The following is a 19,254-nucleotide window of genomic DNA, read 5'->3' as shown; positions in this document are numbered from 1 at the left end:
TGTGCTAACTGGCCAGACATTTTTTGGAAGTCAGTATGACTGGAATGTGCTTGTGAAGACACTAATCGGTAGTGGAAGTACTCAGAGAGAGGACAGTTCTGTATTTAGCATGTTCTGGCAGAAGAGTCTGTTGCTGCTGAGCTCCTGCCCTGTGCCACCCAGCAGTTGTGCTGGTCTATTGTTCTATGGGGTGTTTGTGTGTGAAATTAGTTAAAACAAGTATGTGAGTGATCTTCCCCCTTTTGAGAATCATGTCTCTTAGCAATGCTGTTATTACTACTAATAAAATGCATGCATGCAAAAGGCTAAGCAGACTGAAATGTTCTCATTCACAGGTATATTTCATTTGAGCTCAAATTTGAAAATAGCCTCTGTTTCATGTATATGAGAAGTGAACGATAACATAAAAAAACCCAACAAAACCAAAACAAACAAAAGAGATCCTAAGTCTCTGGCTTGCAGTTGCCATTGTCAGCTATGAATGTCTTTTCAGTTGTATTTTGATTTGTAGCTTAGTGGTAAGTCATGAAGATGTAGTTCTGCTTGTTAGTTTTAGAGGAGGTTGACAGTGCTTGGGATGCTCCCGGTTTTCACCGCCGGTTCACAGCCTTCCACACTGCCTTGAAACTGCTGGGTTTTTGTATCTCTAGTGATAAAGAGCTGAAAAAAAGAGCAGCATTAAATTTGCATTTTCAGGTGCTATGTGGATGGAAAGGGGAATGAGCTCTTTGCCACCACGTGGACTCGATAATATAATTTCAAACAGGGGCTAACTTTGTAAACATCTGTGCCTTCCCGCAGACTCTAACAAGAGCTTTCAGCACGTATTTCTTTAAAAAGGTCGTTTAGGAATACAACCCCCAGGATGCACCGCACACTAACACAGGCCTCATATTGGCCATTTCCTCTCCGTAATAACGCTCGCAGTCGCCTTCCTGAGGCACAGAGAAATCGCCCCTCAGCCCCGCAGGAGCTGCTCGCAACCGAGACATCCCTCGCTGCGCCGATGCTGCGCCCTTCCCTTCCTGCGCGCAGAGGGGCGCGCAAGGCACAGCGCTGCCGGACGGCCCGAACGCTATGGCACCGGCCGCACTGCGGGGCTCCGGGGCGCCGCACGGGTCCGTTCGTTATTCGTCACCTCGGGCCGGGGGCGCAGCTCTTTTCGACACCGGGGTCGGCGATGGGTCGGGCGCCTCGGCTGCGGCGAGAGCCCTGGCGCTGCCCCCAGTTCCCGGAGCCTCCCACCTTACCTCGCTGCCGTCGCCATAGAGATGGGCGGGCCCGGCCTGGCGCTCGGTGAGGGGCGGCAGCCATCTTCCCCGCCGCATGCCAGCGGGCGGCTGTCCCGGGGCTGGCCGGCTTCCTCTGTCCCGTCTTTGGGTTAAATTAGCGAGTAACGCTGGTTTGTTACCGTGTCTTTCACCTTAGTGTTACTCGTACTGGATGCCAAGCGCTATTGAGGCCACACCTCGAGTACTGTGTCCAGTTCTGGGCCCCTCAGTTTAGGAAGGATATTGAGGTCCTGGAGCAGGTCCAAAGGAGGGCAACCAGGCTGGTGAAGGGACTCGAGCACAGATCCTATGAGAGGCTGAGGGAGCTGGGGCTGTTCAGCCTGGAGAAGAGGAGGCTCAGAGGAGACCTCATCATTCTCTACAATTACCTGAAAGGGGGTTGTAGCCAGGTGGGGGTTGGTCTCTTTTCCCAGGCAGATCTCAGCAGGACAAGAGGGCACGGTCTCAAGTTGTGCTGGGGGAGGTTTAGGTTGGACATTAGAAAGAATTTCTTTACTGAGAGGGTGATCAAGCATTGGAATGGGCTGCCCCGGGAAATAGTGGATTCTCCATCCCTGGAGATACTTAAAAAGAGACTGGATGTGGCACTCAGTGCCATGGTCTGGGAACTGCAGTGGTAGTGGATCAAGGGTTGGACTTGATGATCTCTGAGATCCCTTCCAACCCAGCCAATTCTACGATTCTATGATTGCAAAGCTTGTGCTGTAACCGAAGCACGGTGTGTTGCACTGGAGTTTGACTCTTAAGACCTCTCCACTGCTGCATCTGGGGCAGCGGAGCTCTCAGTAGGAAGGGGTGCCACAGGGATGTGCCGGCAGGGACCCTGGGCCACCACCACTGCCTCCCGGGCTTCTGAGGGACCCACTGTCTGGGCACACAGCTGCCCTTAGGCATTTTTCTGAACTTAAAAGAAGTGGCCTTAAATAATGAAAAAGACACTATCTTACCAATTCAGTTCCAGAAGCCTGAGAGAGGTGGGCAGGGAATTGGTTAATGCCAGTGGCTATTTTTTTGAGATGGCTTTTAGCCCTTACACATTCAGCAGCTGCTGTTCAAGTCAGATGTAATGCAAGGGGGCAGTTGCAGGAAAATGCTATTTAAAAGATGACTATATCACTGGCAAGGACTGTAATTGTAAATGGGGGAAAGCCTAAGTAACAAGATGGCCTCTATCTGGGTTTGAAATGTTTTAACAAAATTGCTTAAATTATTAAGCAAGGGATGGACATGCTGCAGAGGGAAGGTTAATACACCATCCTCTCAGGGTTTTTCCAGATGCGGGAGTCATGTGACCAACCTCAGAGATGGAGTTCCCTGATGACTTTTGCTTTGTCATTCCCACTCATCAGAGGCAAACTGGGGAAGCCAGGAGAGGGCCCACCATTTGGTAACCCCTTTTCCAGCTGCTGCGTTAGGCTCAGTGCTGCTGCATAGAGCTGCTGTCTTCGTGTTTCCTCTGTGCAGAGCCCATCTGTGTGTCTGCCTGTCCACAGCCAGCCGATGATCCTTTATCATGTGGAAAAGCAGAGGAGGAAAAGTTCCTTCTCTTTAGTGCAGAAAAAAGTTACAGGATTTTACTTTTTTGGGCCCAAATTTCGTATCTCTTGGAAAGGAAACTGCATGTCCAAAGCAGCTGTTGACCTCCCTTCCCTGTAAGTGCTGCCTCAGTTGAATGCCACTGGGGGTAAGGGACCAGGGGTAAGGCTTTGCTCTGCTCTGTCCTGACCTTTCTTGGAGCTCCCATCTCCAGCTGGGAGCTGTGGCTGGTGGTGGCTTTCAGCCCGGGACTTGGGTGCACCTGGGGTTGCAGAAGGTCTGTACACAGATCCTGCACCACAGGAGAGCTGTGTCAGCACGTGGACTGGAATCTGTCTTCACATTCTCTTTCAGAGTTTAGGAGATGTTAACTTTTGAAAGGGAGGTCCCCCTTGTGTATTTATGTCAGTGATTTTGGGTTTTAAACTATTCATGCATGAAAAATGACTGTAGGAACTGTATACTCCCATGTGTGAATAATGACTACATGGGAACACAGATTATAGCAGTTTTGCACTGAGACTGCTGCAGTTTACATGCTCTCTTTGGGAACGTTATGAAACGTTTTTAAATGCTGGTGCATGTTAATGCATTGATTTCAATCAGTCTTCTTTTTGTCCCTTTTGGATTTGTTCAGCTTAACATCTAGTGTGTCTTGTGTTTGCTCTAAGATATGCCTAGTAAATTAGGCAAATTAAAAAAAAAACATGCAAAAAATATGGTGCTATGCACATGTATCAGGTTTGTTATTTATTAATGAACTCCAATTTCCATATGATAGTCTGTTTTTTCCCCCCCACTTTGGCTCAATGGATAGTTTATGCCAATTACATGTCGTTTAACAGCTCTGAAATCTGTTTTTGCTTTTCTTCTGCATGAAGACATGGAGTCTGTTTCAGGTTTTAATTAAACTCTACACTGACTTTAAAGAGTCTATTGTCCTTTTCATTTAAATAGGATTTTTGTTAGATCTTTAACAAGACCTCAGTGGGGCAATAAATCTCAGCAATTGTCCTTATTAGGAGTAGATTATCCTCAAGAGATGGGAAGTCACAGAAGTAACTAAAACCATTTGTAGAGACTGAACTAAAGCTTTGCTTCCTAAACATTAAACAGACTTGTGAATGACTTGCTTGGGCGCTCAAATTAAATTAAATGATATTTTGTTTATTTTTCACATTTTCAGGGTAGGCTATTTGCATTTACTTCAGCTTTGAGTTTCACTGAGCAAAATTTACTCCTGGTTAAGGATCCTTCCTTTCAGTGTATAAGCTGTAGATGAAACTCGGTATATCCTGCCATTCATTTTGTTAGCAACTCTTGCAACACCTGTGATGTGTTAAACACACTCACCTAGTGAGGGTGTTCTCAATTCATTGTATTTGCCGTACATGAGTCCTGGCTTAGCATCAGCCCCGCGTTTGCCCCACCCCTCAGCCAAGCAGCCCTGCAGTCTGCAGCCGTGTGCAGCTTGTCCAGAGATCACCTCGGGTGCTGGACTAAAACCAGTTCTTAGTGAAAACTTGATACAGAAGCAGCGGTTCTGCCGAAGTTTGGCCTTCCCGTGTTTACAGACTGCCAGGCGGTGAAAGGGGACTCGGGTGATGGCTTCACTTGAGGGTGTTCTCCATTCTGTAGGTGCTCAGGCCTTGCGTTGTTCCCCATTTTTAATTGTAGGTTGGCTTTTGATAGGACACGGCCTCCCGGCCGTGGCACGCAGTCAAATCCTAAATTTCTGCCGTACGTTCAGCTCCCAGCTTTGTCACACGCGCTGCGGTGCAAACTCTTTGTAAGCATCCGCTTACTTGGAAGCTCCGTTCCGTGGCGCCAGGTTCGAGGCCCTCATTTCCAGGGCTGCCTTCCGCCCAGACACCAGCAGGCCGAGGCAGGGCGGCGGAGGGGTGTGTGGGGGGGGAGGACACAGACACCGGGCGGGTTCCCGGCGCTGGCCCCATCCCCGGCGCGCTGGGGGCGGTTGCCCTCTGCAGCGCGCGCCGCAGGAAGCGGGGCTCCCGGGAGCAGGCTGCACGTGACCCCCGCCTCCGCCGGGAAGGAGCCCGCGGCCCCGCGCGGCCGATGGGGACGGAGCCGCCGGTCGCTGCCGCCGCATCGAGCGCTGAGCCAGCAGGTATTTCGTGTCTTGAAGCTCTTCTCCCCGTGGGTCCCTCTGCCCCGGCCCTGCGGGCCGGCTCTGTAGAGCCAAGCGCTGTCAGGCTCCAGGCTGCTCCTGCTCCCCACATGGAGCCCTGCGAGGGTTCTCGGTGAAGAGACTTCGCCTCGACCCTTCTTGTCTGATGAGTGGCACTGTAGTGGTATTTGGGACAGAACAAATGATAGTAGAGGAACGTAGCTCATAAAGACTGATTTCTAATTAAGGCGTTTGCTGCATATTCCAGACAAAATTGCAGATTTTGAGCCTTACATCAACTGCTTTCCATGTCACTCAAACGACATGGCGTGGTAAGTCACAAAGGGAGGTGGAAAATCTAGTGCAAAGTGAGATAATGTAGTTCTTCAGAACTGGTTGCTGCTCGGCTTTTGGCGTACAGCTGGGGGAGGAAATTCACACCGTAGCTCCTAGGCTGGGATTGCAACTTTTCCTCCCAATGCAGTGCGCGTTCATGGGGTGGCAAACCTAGTCTGAATCTTGCTGATTTAACTTCTGATGTGACGCAGTGCACAAGGTCATGAAGTGGATAGGAGTGCTCACTGTTTGGGACAGATTCTGGAGGAGTTAAATTCTCTGTCCTATATTGTGCAGAAAATAAACTTGATTTGGGCAATGCTGTATCACAAACAAAATCCATGGGGCGTAGTTTTGCTTTGGTTTTTCATCAGTATGTGGAATTTTCCCTCCCTTCAGCAGTGGGGCCAGGAGCTAATCTGGTCTTGGCTCTGCAAGGTGAGATTGAGTGGGCTCAGCTCTGCACCTTGCCAAGAGACAGGTCTCCTCTCCACTGCTGTTTCTGGGGACATATCCTGTTGTTAATAGGCAGGGTCTGGGGCTCTTGTGCCTGCAGTATGAAGGTGACTGTGTATACAGGAAATTCAGGGCTAGCCAAATGGACTTTCACTGCTTGCACATGGGCATGGTCTGACAATTAAAAGGATTCTTACTTGCTTTTGTTTTTGAAGGAACGTGGGTTGCCAAGTGTGTACCACAGCATCAAATGTGGCTGGATGCTATTTGCACATTGGCCGTGCAGTGAGCTCGCAGCGTTCTACCCTGTTCACAGCAAGGTCCCTGGAGGGGGAGTGGGCTGCACTGAAGGTCAGGGGGGTGCCTGTGCCTCATAGGTGTGAAAAGCTGCCCTCTTTTTGCCCTGAGGCACGAATCTACTTTCACTCTGTGAAGCAGAGTGGAAAAACTGGGGTCAAACAGTGGTAGATGTCCCTGAGTATCTGCAAGATAAAGGTGGCATGCAGGTATAAGAAATCCAGTTTTCTATTCAACGTAGATAGGTGAGGTTTAGGTGTGAAAGTAATGGGAATGCTAAATGATTGCTGCTTACACTAAGTTGACAGCGAATATCTATATTAATGTTCAGCTTTTGAGACTAGATTGAATCTTACTTTATTGAATAAAGTAGCAAGCCTAGAAATAGCTCTTTAATCTTCAACTGGAAAATACAATTTTGAAATCCATTATCTTAGGAATGCAATGATCAGAGTAATAACCAATGTTAAACCTAGTTTGAGTTTTAAAATATTTCTCAGATGGAAACGAGTTGATAGGATGGTGTCAGGTTCACTTGGACTTTGTTTTGTTTATGCAGTTGCCCACAGGAGAAAGAGAGGTTGATCAGAGTGTGTTTTCTGACTATATAATTATTTGGGAACTATGAAAAGCTAAAAAGGCTTTATGTGATTTGTAAATATTCCCATTTGCTATTTGTTTCGACAAAAGGCTGTTGGAACTGTATCAGTGTTATTTTATAAGCACAACTCTGCCCTTGAAGACATTTTCATGATGGGTATCCAGCATCCCATGTCTTCAGGAATATTCAGTGTTGGGGAGAAAAGACCTGTTAGTCATTCTCTCCCACTACTGCCGAACTGTTCCCCTTGACACATTTTTTCTCCCCTGTCAGTCTGCACCTGATACCATGTCTGCATGTATCCTGTTGTTTCCCCACACTGAATGCTCTCCTGTTTTTCCCAAATGTCACCTTTCTTTTCTCCTTCCCATGTTTTTCATCTCTCTTTGTGTATTTGTATATTGCATCTGCTGTGTGTGTTGTTTTCAGCTTCTAATTTAGCACCACTGGTGAATTTCTTGGTCTCTCTGCAGATCATTAAAAAAGAGGCTATGTGGGATTGCTTGTAAAATAAAACACTGCATTCCCAAGATAGGTTGCAGGCTGGTGTGTGTCAGTACTCTTTGTTTTGGAACTTTTAGCTTTGTTTGGTTCTTCAGCAGATGCAAAATGATCTCTGTATCTCCCCATTGCCACTTCAGTGTGAGAATACAGGGAACACAAATTCGAAAGTTGCAGGACTTGAAAGGACCTGTGCAGCCCTAGGGAAAGGGCAGTTTGCCATGTAAGCAAACAAAAAATAAATGAGCAGAATCCCAGCCCAGCCACAAAACCAGTCTGTCCCCAGTCTGTGGGCAGGTGAGGGAAGCCCGTTTTTCCTTCCCACTATCTGTAAAGTTTTTTTTCAGCCTACCATCGTGCTCAGTGGCTGGAGAGTTGGCAGAAATGGATGTGTGCCCGAAATACCATCAGGCAGTGAGAGGCCAAGCTGGCACGCCTGTGGTGTGAGTGAGAGGAGTTCTGCTCTTTGTTGTTGTTCTGGTGCTGCTCCTGGGAGAAGCTGGGGCTCACGTGGTTGCTTTAATCCGACAAAAATCTCTGTGCCTTATGCTGCCAAAAGTAGTGTTTGTGTGCTGTGGTGGGTGGCAGAGTTGGATGAGGGTGCAGATCCAAGTGTGAGCTGCGTTGCCTCATCGGGTCAGCCTGAGTGTGGTACTGACAGAAAGGAGGGGGTTGTTGGGGCAAGAGGGCAACATGGCCTCACAGAGACTGAGCAATGTCACCACCAATCGATTCAGTCAGAGTGAGGGTCCTGGTGCATAAGTCTCTCCCCCTGTGCCTGGTTTTAGGATGTGGATAGCACTGCTGTGGCTGTGAGGGGTGCACATGTCAGCGGATGTCCAGGGTAAATCCATGGCCAGGTGTTAAAGCATCATTGGACTGGCAGACCTGTGCCGCCCTTTTGCTTGTACTTCCTGGTGGAATTTTTCACTAGGAAATCTCTCATTTGCAGCCTTGTGTTAGTCCAGGGAAGATGGCCCTGTAGTTGTGCCTCTGACTGGATTAAAGGATGACCTTGGGTAGCTGCAGGATTCTCAAAGTGCCCTGTGGGCTGCATCTCCTGAGGCTGCATCTCCTGGCACAGACTCCCCTTGCCCTTGGTCCTCCTTGGCTTTAGTTTGAGCAGCACTGCCTGGATGGTGATGGTAGTTTTAACTCTTTGTTACCTAGAATGCAGTGTTCAGGCAACACAGAAGTAAATAAACCACTGACCACTTTGTACTGGGTCACATCCTTCATGTTGCCCCTAGTAACTGGTGTTAATAATGCTGTGTGCAACTCCCTAAGCACAGACTGGGAGCTGGGCAGTGTAAAGTGTGCCTTAGGGGCTGGTAGCTCCAGTGAGTGTTTGAGGCTGTTATAATATCCACTGGTGCTGGATTAACTTTTTGTCAGGTAACTGTATAGATAATGTTTAGCCTTGGTCAAAAGCAGGGCTGTGAACTGAAGCAAATGGTTCAGTCCTGGTTACTTTTTCTAGAAGGGGTAACACAGAAGGAAATTGAATTAAAAATTAACTTTGAAATGAGCTCAAGGCTTTTTACCAACCACTTAGAACTTAAAAAATCTGATACTAGCAAAACAACCTATTTAAAATAATGGTAAGCTGCCATCTGCTGGTAAAAAAGTAATGCACATAATGAACAAGCAGACTTTGAAAGTGTTAATTCTTTGTATTTGATGTGCTACAGTCAAAGATACACATGACATGGAAGCTTCATATATTTATTTTACTGTTTTTCATCTTCATTTGCATTTTCATATAGAATATGCTAAACAGATCCCTATAACATAACTAACTTTAACAGCAAGCACAGAAAACCAAAGGCAATAAGAATAAAGAATGAGGACTAATAAAAGCAGCTGAGCGATCAAGATGGTGACAGCCTCCAAATGTGTCCTATTTACATTGCTAATAATGAATCATAAGCATTTCTCTTTTTGATCCCCCCTATAGACCCTCCTGTAGGACCCAAACTGTGGCACTGAGAAACATTTCCTGGCTTCTTCAGTTTGATTTTTGTGTGTGTGTGGTTCCTTGGTCAAGCATATAAACAGGACCTGGGTCTTTAATTGTTCCTGATTTAAGTAGGTCATCTTCACCAATATACAAATTTCTTGTCTTCCTGTAAGCCAGGTCAGCTACTGAAGGGATATGGAAAATAGTTTTTACACAGCTGTGACCAGAGAAGATGATTTAACAAAGGACCACTCCCAAATTATACACAGTCAGTTTCCATAAATCACAAGTATGACTGCATTACAGGGGAGAGACTATCAGATTCCATGTTTGTATAGTGCTTACCAAGTAGGTGTGCTGAACATGGCTGGGTCCCTGAGGTGCTGCTGTACAATAAATACAGCAGCATTAGTGTGAATTACCTCCGATGCAACCATCAGACCACTCGCCTCCTTCATGTGCACGTAGTTTTCTTATTATGGTTGTGGTTATTCCAAACATCACCCATTGTTTTAGCAAACTGATCTTTTCATAGGAAATATTTAGAATGGGGAAAGAAAAAAATAGGTCAGTTCTGCCTTTGAAATCAGAGAGAAGTGTGGATTTGTGATATTTCCCAGGTTTATTTTCTTGGAGTAGGTTTGGCAGGTATGAGAGGAAGTTAAAGATTTATTTTCAGTGGTATGTACCAGATGTCATACCTGCTCTTCTGAGACAGTTGCTTTTATCTCCAGCAGTACGTGCTCTCGTAGCAATGAAAAAAGTGACTTGAATCCCATTTAGAGCATGTAGTGTGCACTGTTCGCTTGCCACTAAAAGAAAAGGAAGGTTTGTTTGGGAGACTCCAGGCAGTCTTAAGTGTCATCCTAAAGCAAACATGTTTGCATCCTTCTAACCAGTGTTCTTGCCTCTTTAAAGGAGTGATGAATTAATATGCCCAAATCCAGAACTTGTGACCCCAGGACAGGCTAACGGTCTACAAAGATGTCCAGTTTGAAGCACCACTGTATTTGTGGGGTCTCCACATGTGGCTCGTTCTGTAGCATCCAGGGAGTTCTTTGTAAAGGGCCATTTCTGGGAAATCTGTGTTGCTGCGTGTTCTCCATTCACACTGGCATTAAATGCTGCTCAGCATTGTGCCTGATGAGACCCTGCTTGGTGGCTGGGGAGCATTAAGAATATAGGGCCGAATCCTCAGCATAGGAAAATGTCACAACCTTTTTTGACTTTTATTCTGTGGAGGTTCTAGCCTCTTGTGCACAGTCACAGGGGCATATGAACTCTGCTCTGGGCCCTGTTTGCTGAAATGCTCCAATAGCAACACAACGTGATCAAAGGGAAACAGAGCCTAGGGAGCAGTGGTGCCCATGGATACCTGTTAACAGGAGGGAGCTGAAGCACACAGTTGCCATCAAAGACACTACTGTCCTCTGCTTTGCTCCACAGCACTTCAGTGTCTGCCTTCCAGCTGGAACATGACTGACAGTTGAAATAACAGTCCCAGTTTATTCCAGGTATGGCACTGACCTGTGACCTATAGGTAAAGATAATCAAAGCAGCTCACTCCTATAGCCTCCTATAGAGGGCTATAAAAATAGAAGCATAGGAAACGAGCTAGTAGATACATGAAGGAAAGAAATGAGGATGGGGGTTCACTGTTCACCACTAGCAGGCTAAATCAGGAATTCAGTGGGACTGAGATTTGACCCAGCAAGAGAAAGGAGATGAATAAGAAATGATCAAAGGATAGAGCTGGTATTTCCTTCATGTTATGCTAGAATCACTCTGTTCAAAAAGTCTCCCAAACCATGGTGAACTGGGGCAGGCAGAGGCGAAGAGGTTATGGTTATGGGTTATGGTGATGGGAGGGTATTGTCATTACATTAACAGGAGCAGTTCAGGTCTGGCTAACTGTTAAATGCCGTATCCCATTTGTCTTTTCTGAGATTACTTTGCTGTAGCATGGGGGGAATTGTGCTGATGGCACAACTGGGTTTTTTGGTTGTCTCCTTTCTCTACGCTTCCAGCAAATTAACTCCTGCCTACATTATGTTCAAGGTTTGGCAAAGGGCTTTTAATGGGTTTGCCATCCTTTTGGCCAGTACTTAATACTGTTTCTTTTTCGTACTGTCCCTCCTGTACTAAAATGGAGTGGGCAGGCTAAGTAACAATAAACCTGTAAGTGGTTTACCTCAGAGCAGGAATACCATTAGTTAGTGGCCAGTTTCTAGCAAAATGTACTTCTCAAGATGAATTGAGACCCTTGTATTTGCATGGTGGACTCTGATAGCTAGCAGTTCAGTGCTGTTCAGAAAGCAAAAAATATTCCTTTTAAAAATCAAGAGGCTTGGAATAAATATTATTTCTGTGGCACAGAGCAGGGGGGATGCTAAGAGAATCATGTAATGGCTGCACAGTTATTAGTTTCTGTGAATATAGTGGTATTTGGAGACTTGTGGTACTCATTTGAAATAAACAACTAAATAAGACGCATATTCTATAACCTTGTCAAAGCCAAGCGTAGCGATCAGCTAATGTGCTTATCAGTCAGGCAGTATATACAGAGATATTCTGCTTTCACACTGTCTGCTGATTGGAATTGGGCCCATGAAGAAGCCAGGTGATTAATCTGCAGGGGTTTATTTTTCTGAACTGTTAATGTCCTCTGTTTCAGAGCAACAGCCCATGGCTCATTAAGCAGGGAAGATCTGAATGCAAGTGTGAAGGGCAGCACAGAAAGATTCTCCACACATCTCTTGTTTGAGCCTTTAAAAATGAAGTACTGGAGAAAGTTTGTCGAGTGCTGGGGCTGAACCAACACTTTAGGAAAAGCAATGGTACTGTTAGAAAATACTTCTGTATTTCAGTCAATGGGGATAAAATCTAAAGCCACAAAGCTCCTGTAGGGTGGTAGTGGACACTTGGTACTAGCCCAGAAAGGCACAGCTGCTACTTCAGCTGACCTGCTGTGAGAATCATGTTCTTTTTAAGTCTGTTTCTCCATTTCTTTGGTGATTACATCTCTCTCTTGCTGTGTTCTTTCCACATTTATTGCTTGTGTACTCTGGCATCAGATGCTGAGAAAGCAAATGGGGCTGCTGAGTCCTATTGCCTCAACAGAAGCACAACAGGGGAAATAAATACTCACTATGAAAGGTTTTGCAATATTAGATTAATCTTAAGGGGATCATCGTTTGAGGTTATTAGCCACCGTTTATAGTCTGTGTTGTACCTGTTTGTAAAATTAATTTCTGTTGTCAACTGAAATATTTGAAAACATGTCGACTTAGGGAAAAGATTTTTCTGACAATATGGTGTTATGTAAGCATTAATTTATTATTCCTGATAACTTTCTTGTGAAAGTTATAACTTTCTTGGGGAAGTATTTCAATGTTGGTTTTGCAGATGGGTGAACTTAAGGCTGAGATGTATAGATTTAGATCTGAATGTTCTAGTGTCTTCTAACTGGGTATTTGGCCCAGCTTACTTTCACTGAAGTCTTTTCTTCATTTGAATACCTGGTTATGGAGCAGCTGTGTCCTGTGCAGCTTCTGCAGATCTCTGCATCCTGTGAGCAAGTCCATGCGGGGTAGCTGTGGGAATGGGCTATTGTGGAAAAGGGGCAAGGAAGATGAGTGAATGATACTCTTGCTTCAGGCCATAAAAAAGATGTGCTGAGCTCATATTTTGAATGTGAGGACCAGGGAAGGAGAGTGGCTGCATGGGAGGCTCTGTGCTTCCACTCACACATGTTCAGATCAGACAAGCAAAGGCAATAAGCCAAAACTGGGAATACAAACTAGAGCTGCAAAATCATGGGCCAAATCGAGTAATTTACTGACTCCAGGAACAAGAGACTGTTGTAATTATGATGGACAACAAGGTCATTGAAAACAGAAGTGCTCAGTATGACAAAACAAACCAAACCTACCAAAAAAAGATCCTCTCAGTCTTATGGTTCTCTGCTCTATGGGCTGCCCTAAATGTAGCTACTGTATTATCAGATACTTACCCATGAGCTGGATTTCCACTGGGCTGTGGAGATACAGGGGCAATGGAGAAGGACTGAGGATGTTTATGAGAAGAGAAGGCAGGCAGGACAGGTTCCAAGGGCTTTGGGGCTTTGCTCTTAACTTATCTTCTACTGGGGTTTTTTTCCTTTATTTTTCTCTCCTGTTATACTTTACAGTTTTACTACAAAGAATTAGAGGAAATTTAGCAATAGTATTGCCTGTGGAGACTAGAAAAGTAAGAATACATTCTACATCATGACTTTTTTTGTTTCTTTTTTATCTTGTTTATCTTTGATCATCTGCAGATGAAATAACCAGCTAACTGATTTCCCATACAGGGCTGCCACTCATGCTGACAAAACTCTGCTGACATGGGAGTATGCTCTGTAGCAGTCTATCAGTATCCATTTCTTATTCCAATATGCTGACAGGTCACTCAGGGAGACTAAAAACTCTCTTCTGAAGCAGAAAAGAAACTGCAATTTCAATTTTGTTTTGATTTGAAATTTTCCAGCTACCTATCAAGACCAAATCCTTGAACTATTTACTTAGAGTAACTGAAATACCCCTATTTGAAATAGTGGATATGCAAGATTTAGCCACTAAAGAGTTGGGGTAAAATTAAAATCCCCTTCAATAATAACTGAAGTCAGAGAAAATCTTTCAGGAAAATTAAACACTTGATCAAAAAGAGAGAAGGGTTATTGTCGAGTGCACAAAGATTAAACAGGAGAGATGTCTCAGAGAATAACCATCAATGATAAGTAGCAGGCAGTTAATAATATCCCCTCAGGGATCTTCTTTTACTCATGTAGGTTTTTGGACAAATGCAGTATTACATTTCTTATACTTGAAGCCTGAGAGAGCTTCATATCATTCCAGAGTAGCAATAAAACTTCAGTGGAATAAGGACAACTGGAGAGGTGGGAAGGGGGTGACCCTGATGCTGAAACAGTGGGGAACCAGTGACAGTTCTCTCCAAATAACTCATTTTCCTTTTTAACCCTCAAATCCTGAGACCTGCTGTGCCTCTTTTTTTTGTACCTGCAGCACTGTATTAGTGCTGACTTTTTAAATAGTGTTGCCCCTCGTTATGTGGCAGCTGAAAATGAGTGAGAGACCAAGTAGACTAAGGGTGTGATTCTGTGTTGTAATTAAGAGCTGGTTTAAAGCTTGAACATGCAAATGGTTGAATTGGCAGAATTAAAGGTATGGTAATCTGCAGTCAGGGGAAAGCACATAGGGTGGAAAGGATGGGGGCAGGAGGTATCGGAGAACCTCCCAAGCCAGCTCTGCAGCTGGAGAAACTGTAACATGAAACAGCTCCCTTGATCTCTCATTTTTCTTCTTTTATTCTCTCCTCGTATGTAATTACAATAATAAATCTTTTCATTCCTTAACCATCTTGTGGCCATTGCAAACATTTAAGAATTAATGCAGTTCTCACACGTGATGCACATGTTCTTCATGTCCCATTGTGTCCCTCCATTTATTCATTTATCATGTGCACACAAAATTCCCATAAAATATTAATCTGAAATACAAATCTCTCTTTGCATCCTGGGAGCATTTGCATATAGTAATGTTAATGAGATTATTAATTCTGTATGCACAGTCTGTGGACTGCATACAGGGCCTGATCTCTCTCAGCAACTATGCTGAAATCAATGACAATTTCAGAAACATTTTTGTCATATTAAAAAGGCTGAGTGGAAAGTGCCAGTTTCCTAGGACTGAAGTATTGTCCTGAAAACTCAAACAAGAGGATTTGAAGCTTAGTTTTCAATTTTGCCTTCTAAGAATTCCTCTGTAAAAGGAATTTTATACTGCTCTATGTTTCTGCCCAATGATCCCTCTGGAAACAAAGGGATTTTTTTTTTTAACAGTGCTGTAATCCGTGGGGAATCTGAACATTTCTTTTGCCTTTCATCCTTGTTGGAAACATCAGCTTCTGCTAGCTGATACTAGATCGCCATGGAAAGGACAGAATGTGCTGGTGCAGATGGACCAAAAATAATTCATTGAGGCTGGAGAGACCATAATTTTCTCAGGGGTGACAAAAAGTGAAAATTGATCAGGCACTGTGTAAGATGGAATGCCCGAGAGGATTCTTCTGTGATGTGGAAGATCTCTGCACCTCTCTCCTGGCTGCAAGTGTTGGTAGGGTAGGGCTGTTCTGCTTCCCCTAGAGAAGAGCAAATCCTGGGGCACCTTGGAAGCCATGGGAGGTGCCTTTGGGGAAGGGACATGTGTCCTGGCCTAGGCTTTGCTCTGGAGAGAGAGGAGCAGTCTTGTCTCAACCTGATGGTCTGCACTGGCCAGCTTGGATCCTTCATCTTCCAAGGCAGGCTTAAGAAAAAAAAGTAGTATGAGCAATAGAAGTTGTGTTCTTTGGTCTGCACCCCAACACCACCAGACAGAAGTATGGGGGCATATGTTATATATACCCCTTCCCCATGTTCAATTAACCTCCTCAATGAAACCCTGGAACATCACTGGAGGTTTACTAAATGTTTAGTGGGAAAGGACCTAGAGCTGAAGTTAGACCTTTCCTTCTGGCAGGACAGGCAGAGGTGAGAGGTGGTTGCCAAAGTGGGTGCTGCACCCCTCAGGGGAAGCTGGAGCTGTCAGTGGGAAACATATAATGGGTCCCTGGTTGCTGCTTCTGGGTCTCACAATGCTCTGTCTGTTCTGTGGTAAAATCATAGCACCACTTCACATCACAGGAAACAAATGTATTTTCAGTTTGACTTTATTTCTAATCTGATATTCAAATTTAGGTGTCTATAGTTTGTGAATTCAGTGCTTCACTGTCTACAGGAACAATGCTATTGATCCCTCAACTTCTAACTTTGTAAAGCATTCATTTGGCCATACAGCCTTTAAAAATATTACAAATAAAGCATGTGAGACAACCTCCACAGCTGGGGTTAAGCACTTCCACGTGCTTGCTGAATCAGGGACCAAGTTGTTAGAAAGATCTTTCAGAACTGAATTGAGATCCATAAGAAATTGTCTTAACCAAGCCATCAGATTCCTCTTAATCACTACTACTACATCATCTTTTTTCTTTCACTTCCTTCTTATTCATGCTTAAATGAGAAACATCTGTTTCCATTTTTCACATTGTTCTCTTATGTGAGTGACAATATCAAGCATTTTTTTCCCCACATTGTGAAAGAATAAATTAGTGTTAAGTTTTGTGGAGTGCTTTAAAACACTAAAGCAAAACATCTGTTTAAGCTGCAGGTCATTAAGATGAAAAATCCTAGTCTGTGTGCAGTGCAAAACTGCCAAAATTTTGTCAGCCCAAACACATTTCTTCACCTGTCTTTTACTGTAACAACTGAAGATGGCAAAAGGACATTAAATCTTGTATTCAGGATGGAGCAATTAAAAGTGCTTATTGCTGTAATCTACAGCAGTACCGTGTAGTAATGAATCCTGGTCTGATCTGGAGATGCCTGGATCTGGAGGTTGCTTCAGTGTCATAGACGTGAAGTAGAGAGTCTCCTTGACTTCCACATCTTCCAGCTGGCACAGCATTGTGCAAGATTGCCTAATCCCCTATAGATATTTGTGTTGCTGAACTTCATCTGAAAATCCTTCTCCCTGCCCTAGTAATTTAAAATTCAGAGATTTTTTTTTTTTTTCCAGGGCAGGTGACCAGAGCAAAAGCTCAACTGGCAAGTCTACTTTACAGGTGAACTGAGATGTTCTTTATGTGGCAAAACCCAGATGCAGATGTCTGTGTTAGTTGATAATCATCTCCTTTGTAAAGCACTTTGAGGTCTAGAGATGAAAACCGAGCAACTACCTGAGAGCTTGGCTATTAATAAATAAAATAATGAATATTAACAATAATGAGTAGATTCTCTGAATTCTATAGGAAATGCCAGACCTTTAGGGCAGGTCCTGGCAGGCAGGTAGTAAGCTTACTCCTACAAGAAGCTGAGGTCCACCCTCCTTTCCCTTTGTCTTTAATTAAAAGGTCCAGATCAGTCCTAAATGTAATAGAGGTGTTCATCAGCATCTGGCAGGAACTGGCTTCAAAACTTGATAGAGCTTTACCAGCATTTGAAGAGGAAATACTGGTTTGTTCTTCCAATCTGCTAAAGAAGCAGCCAGTGCTGTGTTGAGCAATTCTACTGCTCTGTGCTCACACCCTCCCTGGACCAAATGTGTGGGATGGTTTGGGGTCTGTGGCAGCCCTATGCGCTTTTAAAAAGGAGTATTCTGGGTCCCATTTCAGTTAAACCTTGAGTTTTTGAGGCAGGAGACTATATTTTGCCGCACTGAATCTGTTCACCTGCAGCTCTCCCCACCCCCACTTATGTGCATGATTTCCTTTTATGCACTGCTCTGTCACAGCTTGGCAAGTTTCCCAAGACAATCCATACCAGAAAGGAGAATATGGCTGCTGAGCAGCACAGGCAGGAGAAATGCCTTATGTAACATATTCACTTGAATGCTATGAAATGTTGAGACATAACTGAAAGCAAAAGGCAGCCCTTAATTTTTAGCATCAGTTCTGCTTGCCCTCACCATCAGCAGCATCTCATAGTCACTGACTCTCCATTCACGTCTCCATCTTTTTCAAGAAACTGCCTGCGGCAGAATGTACAAACAGCTTGGTAAGCAGTTTTAGGGGCAGGGGTTTTATTTATTTTTTTTTCTCCTAATTCCTCATGATCCTCATGAGCATTTCCCTACTAATATGCCTGTGGCATCATTAGGTGTTTAATGAGAGGGACGTTGCCTGAATGTTAGTGTTTTTATAGCTCATTTTGTTTTGACAAGTCTTCAGTTTTGTGGCAGTTTATACTGTGCAGGCTTCTTCTTATATCTGACTTTTAGAATCTGTAGATATATTTATCATGGAGGTATTGTCATAAAACCTGAAATAATGAATTGTCAACATTCATTATGTTCCAGTCCAATGTATGTTCAACACCACGGTAGTTTAATGACATCAATTAATTATTTTAGTGTATTTCTTTTGCAAGAAGCACTAGGAATAGTTTAATAATTGTCACGTCTCAGATAGCAGTTCAGTGCAATTCTGCAGATGAACAATCTTGTTTGGCTTCTTTTAGCAGCTGCCTGAAAGACCAGCATAGACTCCAGTGGGTCACAGTCTTGTTTCTTTTCTTCCTCACATCCAGAATCATGATCATTATATGTGGTGTTCAGACAAAAAAAACCATCATTGTACCTGGAGAAAACAAAACTTTTAAAATTTTTAGCCTTTAATAGATACATACAATGCTATTTTACCCTCTGCATGTTGGCTGTGCTGCATTATTTTCTTTATTAATTAAATTAAATGGATGCAGTTTTTGTGTACAAACAAAACCATAATTTGTCCTTAGGAATATGCTATCTTAATTTACCACGTCATATGGATGATCAATGCTAAGCGCTGCATTTCTTCAACTGTGATGTCTATGCAAGAAAAAAATCTGGTATTTTAACACGGCAGCTAATGCCTGTGAAGTTCTCACTTTTATATTATGTCCCACATGATTTTACCACGTTTAGGTTGCCCTTGCATGTGGTCTTATTGCCACAGTGGCCGAACAGATCAAATCCATTCTTTTGTGGTTACGAGCCATTAAAACAACCAGCTGCTGTCATGAATTTAGCTTGCTTGCCATTATTAAGATGAGGAGAGTTACTGGGGAAGGACAGGAAAGGTCCTTGCTGCTTCCTTGATTAGTATGTTCTGTGTGACAGTGAAGCTGCAACTCTCTGCAGTCCATTTTCTCATTCCACAGCATCACTACACAACCATTTTGCTTTTGGGATTCCCCATTGCTTGTTAGATTTGGTTGGCCCCAGAGGTCTGTGCCTCTGTTCCCAGCACAGCTGCAGCCAGTGGAGCTGCACAGCCCTGGAAGCAGATGATGTTAACAAAACTGTAATTGTATACATAGCTACTGTTTCAAATGTTCAGATGCTGGCTTCCATCATCTCTATTTTTATGTCCTTGTTTATATTTAATAGCAGTTACAGTGGTTAACTGGCTTTATTTTGGAAACCTTGACATTTCTCTTGCCATTACTGAAGCTGTGAGGATCAGAAGCAAAGATGTGCCTTTTTACTGTGTTTCTTCTGATAGGTTTTGTCATTTG

At 44.1% G+C, this 19,254-nt stretch overlaps 1 protein-coding gene and 1 long non-coding RNA gene across 3 annotated transcripts in view; one reads left to right on the top strand and one right to left on the bottom strand.

Annotated features, from left to right (window-relative positions):
* Window positions 1–322: 322 nt before the first annotated feature.
* On the bottom strand, window positions 323–1,644 carry LOC139798750 (uncharacterized). The gene is made up of 2 exons (XR_011726956.1): window positions 1,251–1,644; window positions 323–660 (listed from the first exon to the last, which is right to left on the bottom strand). It is a non-coding gene; the product is annotated as an uncharacterized lncRNA (long non-coding RNA).
* A 2,787-nt stretch (window positions 1,645–4,431) lies between these two features.
* ZNF644 (zinc finger protein 644) overlaps window positions 4,432–19,254 on the top strand; it is an 83,082-nt gene continuing 68,259 nt past the window's right edge. For both annotated transcript variants that reach the window (XM_071750679.1, XM_071750671.1), the window contains exon 1: window positions 4,432–4,956. The gene's annotated coding sequence lies outside the window, so the exon portion shown is untranslated. The remainder of the gene's footprint in view (window positions 4,957–19,254) is intronic.

Source organism: Heliangelus exortis, chromosome 8 (genome assembly GCF_036169615.1).
Source record: "Heliangelus exortis chromosome 8, bHelExo1.hap1, whole genome shotgun sequence".
Taxonomy (NCBI): domain Eukaryota; kingdom Metazoa; phylum Chordata; class Aves; order Apodiformes; family Trochilidae; genus Heliangelus; species Heliangelus exortis.
The sequence above is the reverse complement of the archived record's forward strand: the minus strand, read 5'-3'. Positions and strand labels throughout refer to the sequence as shown.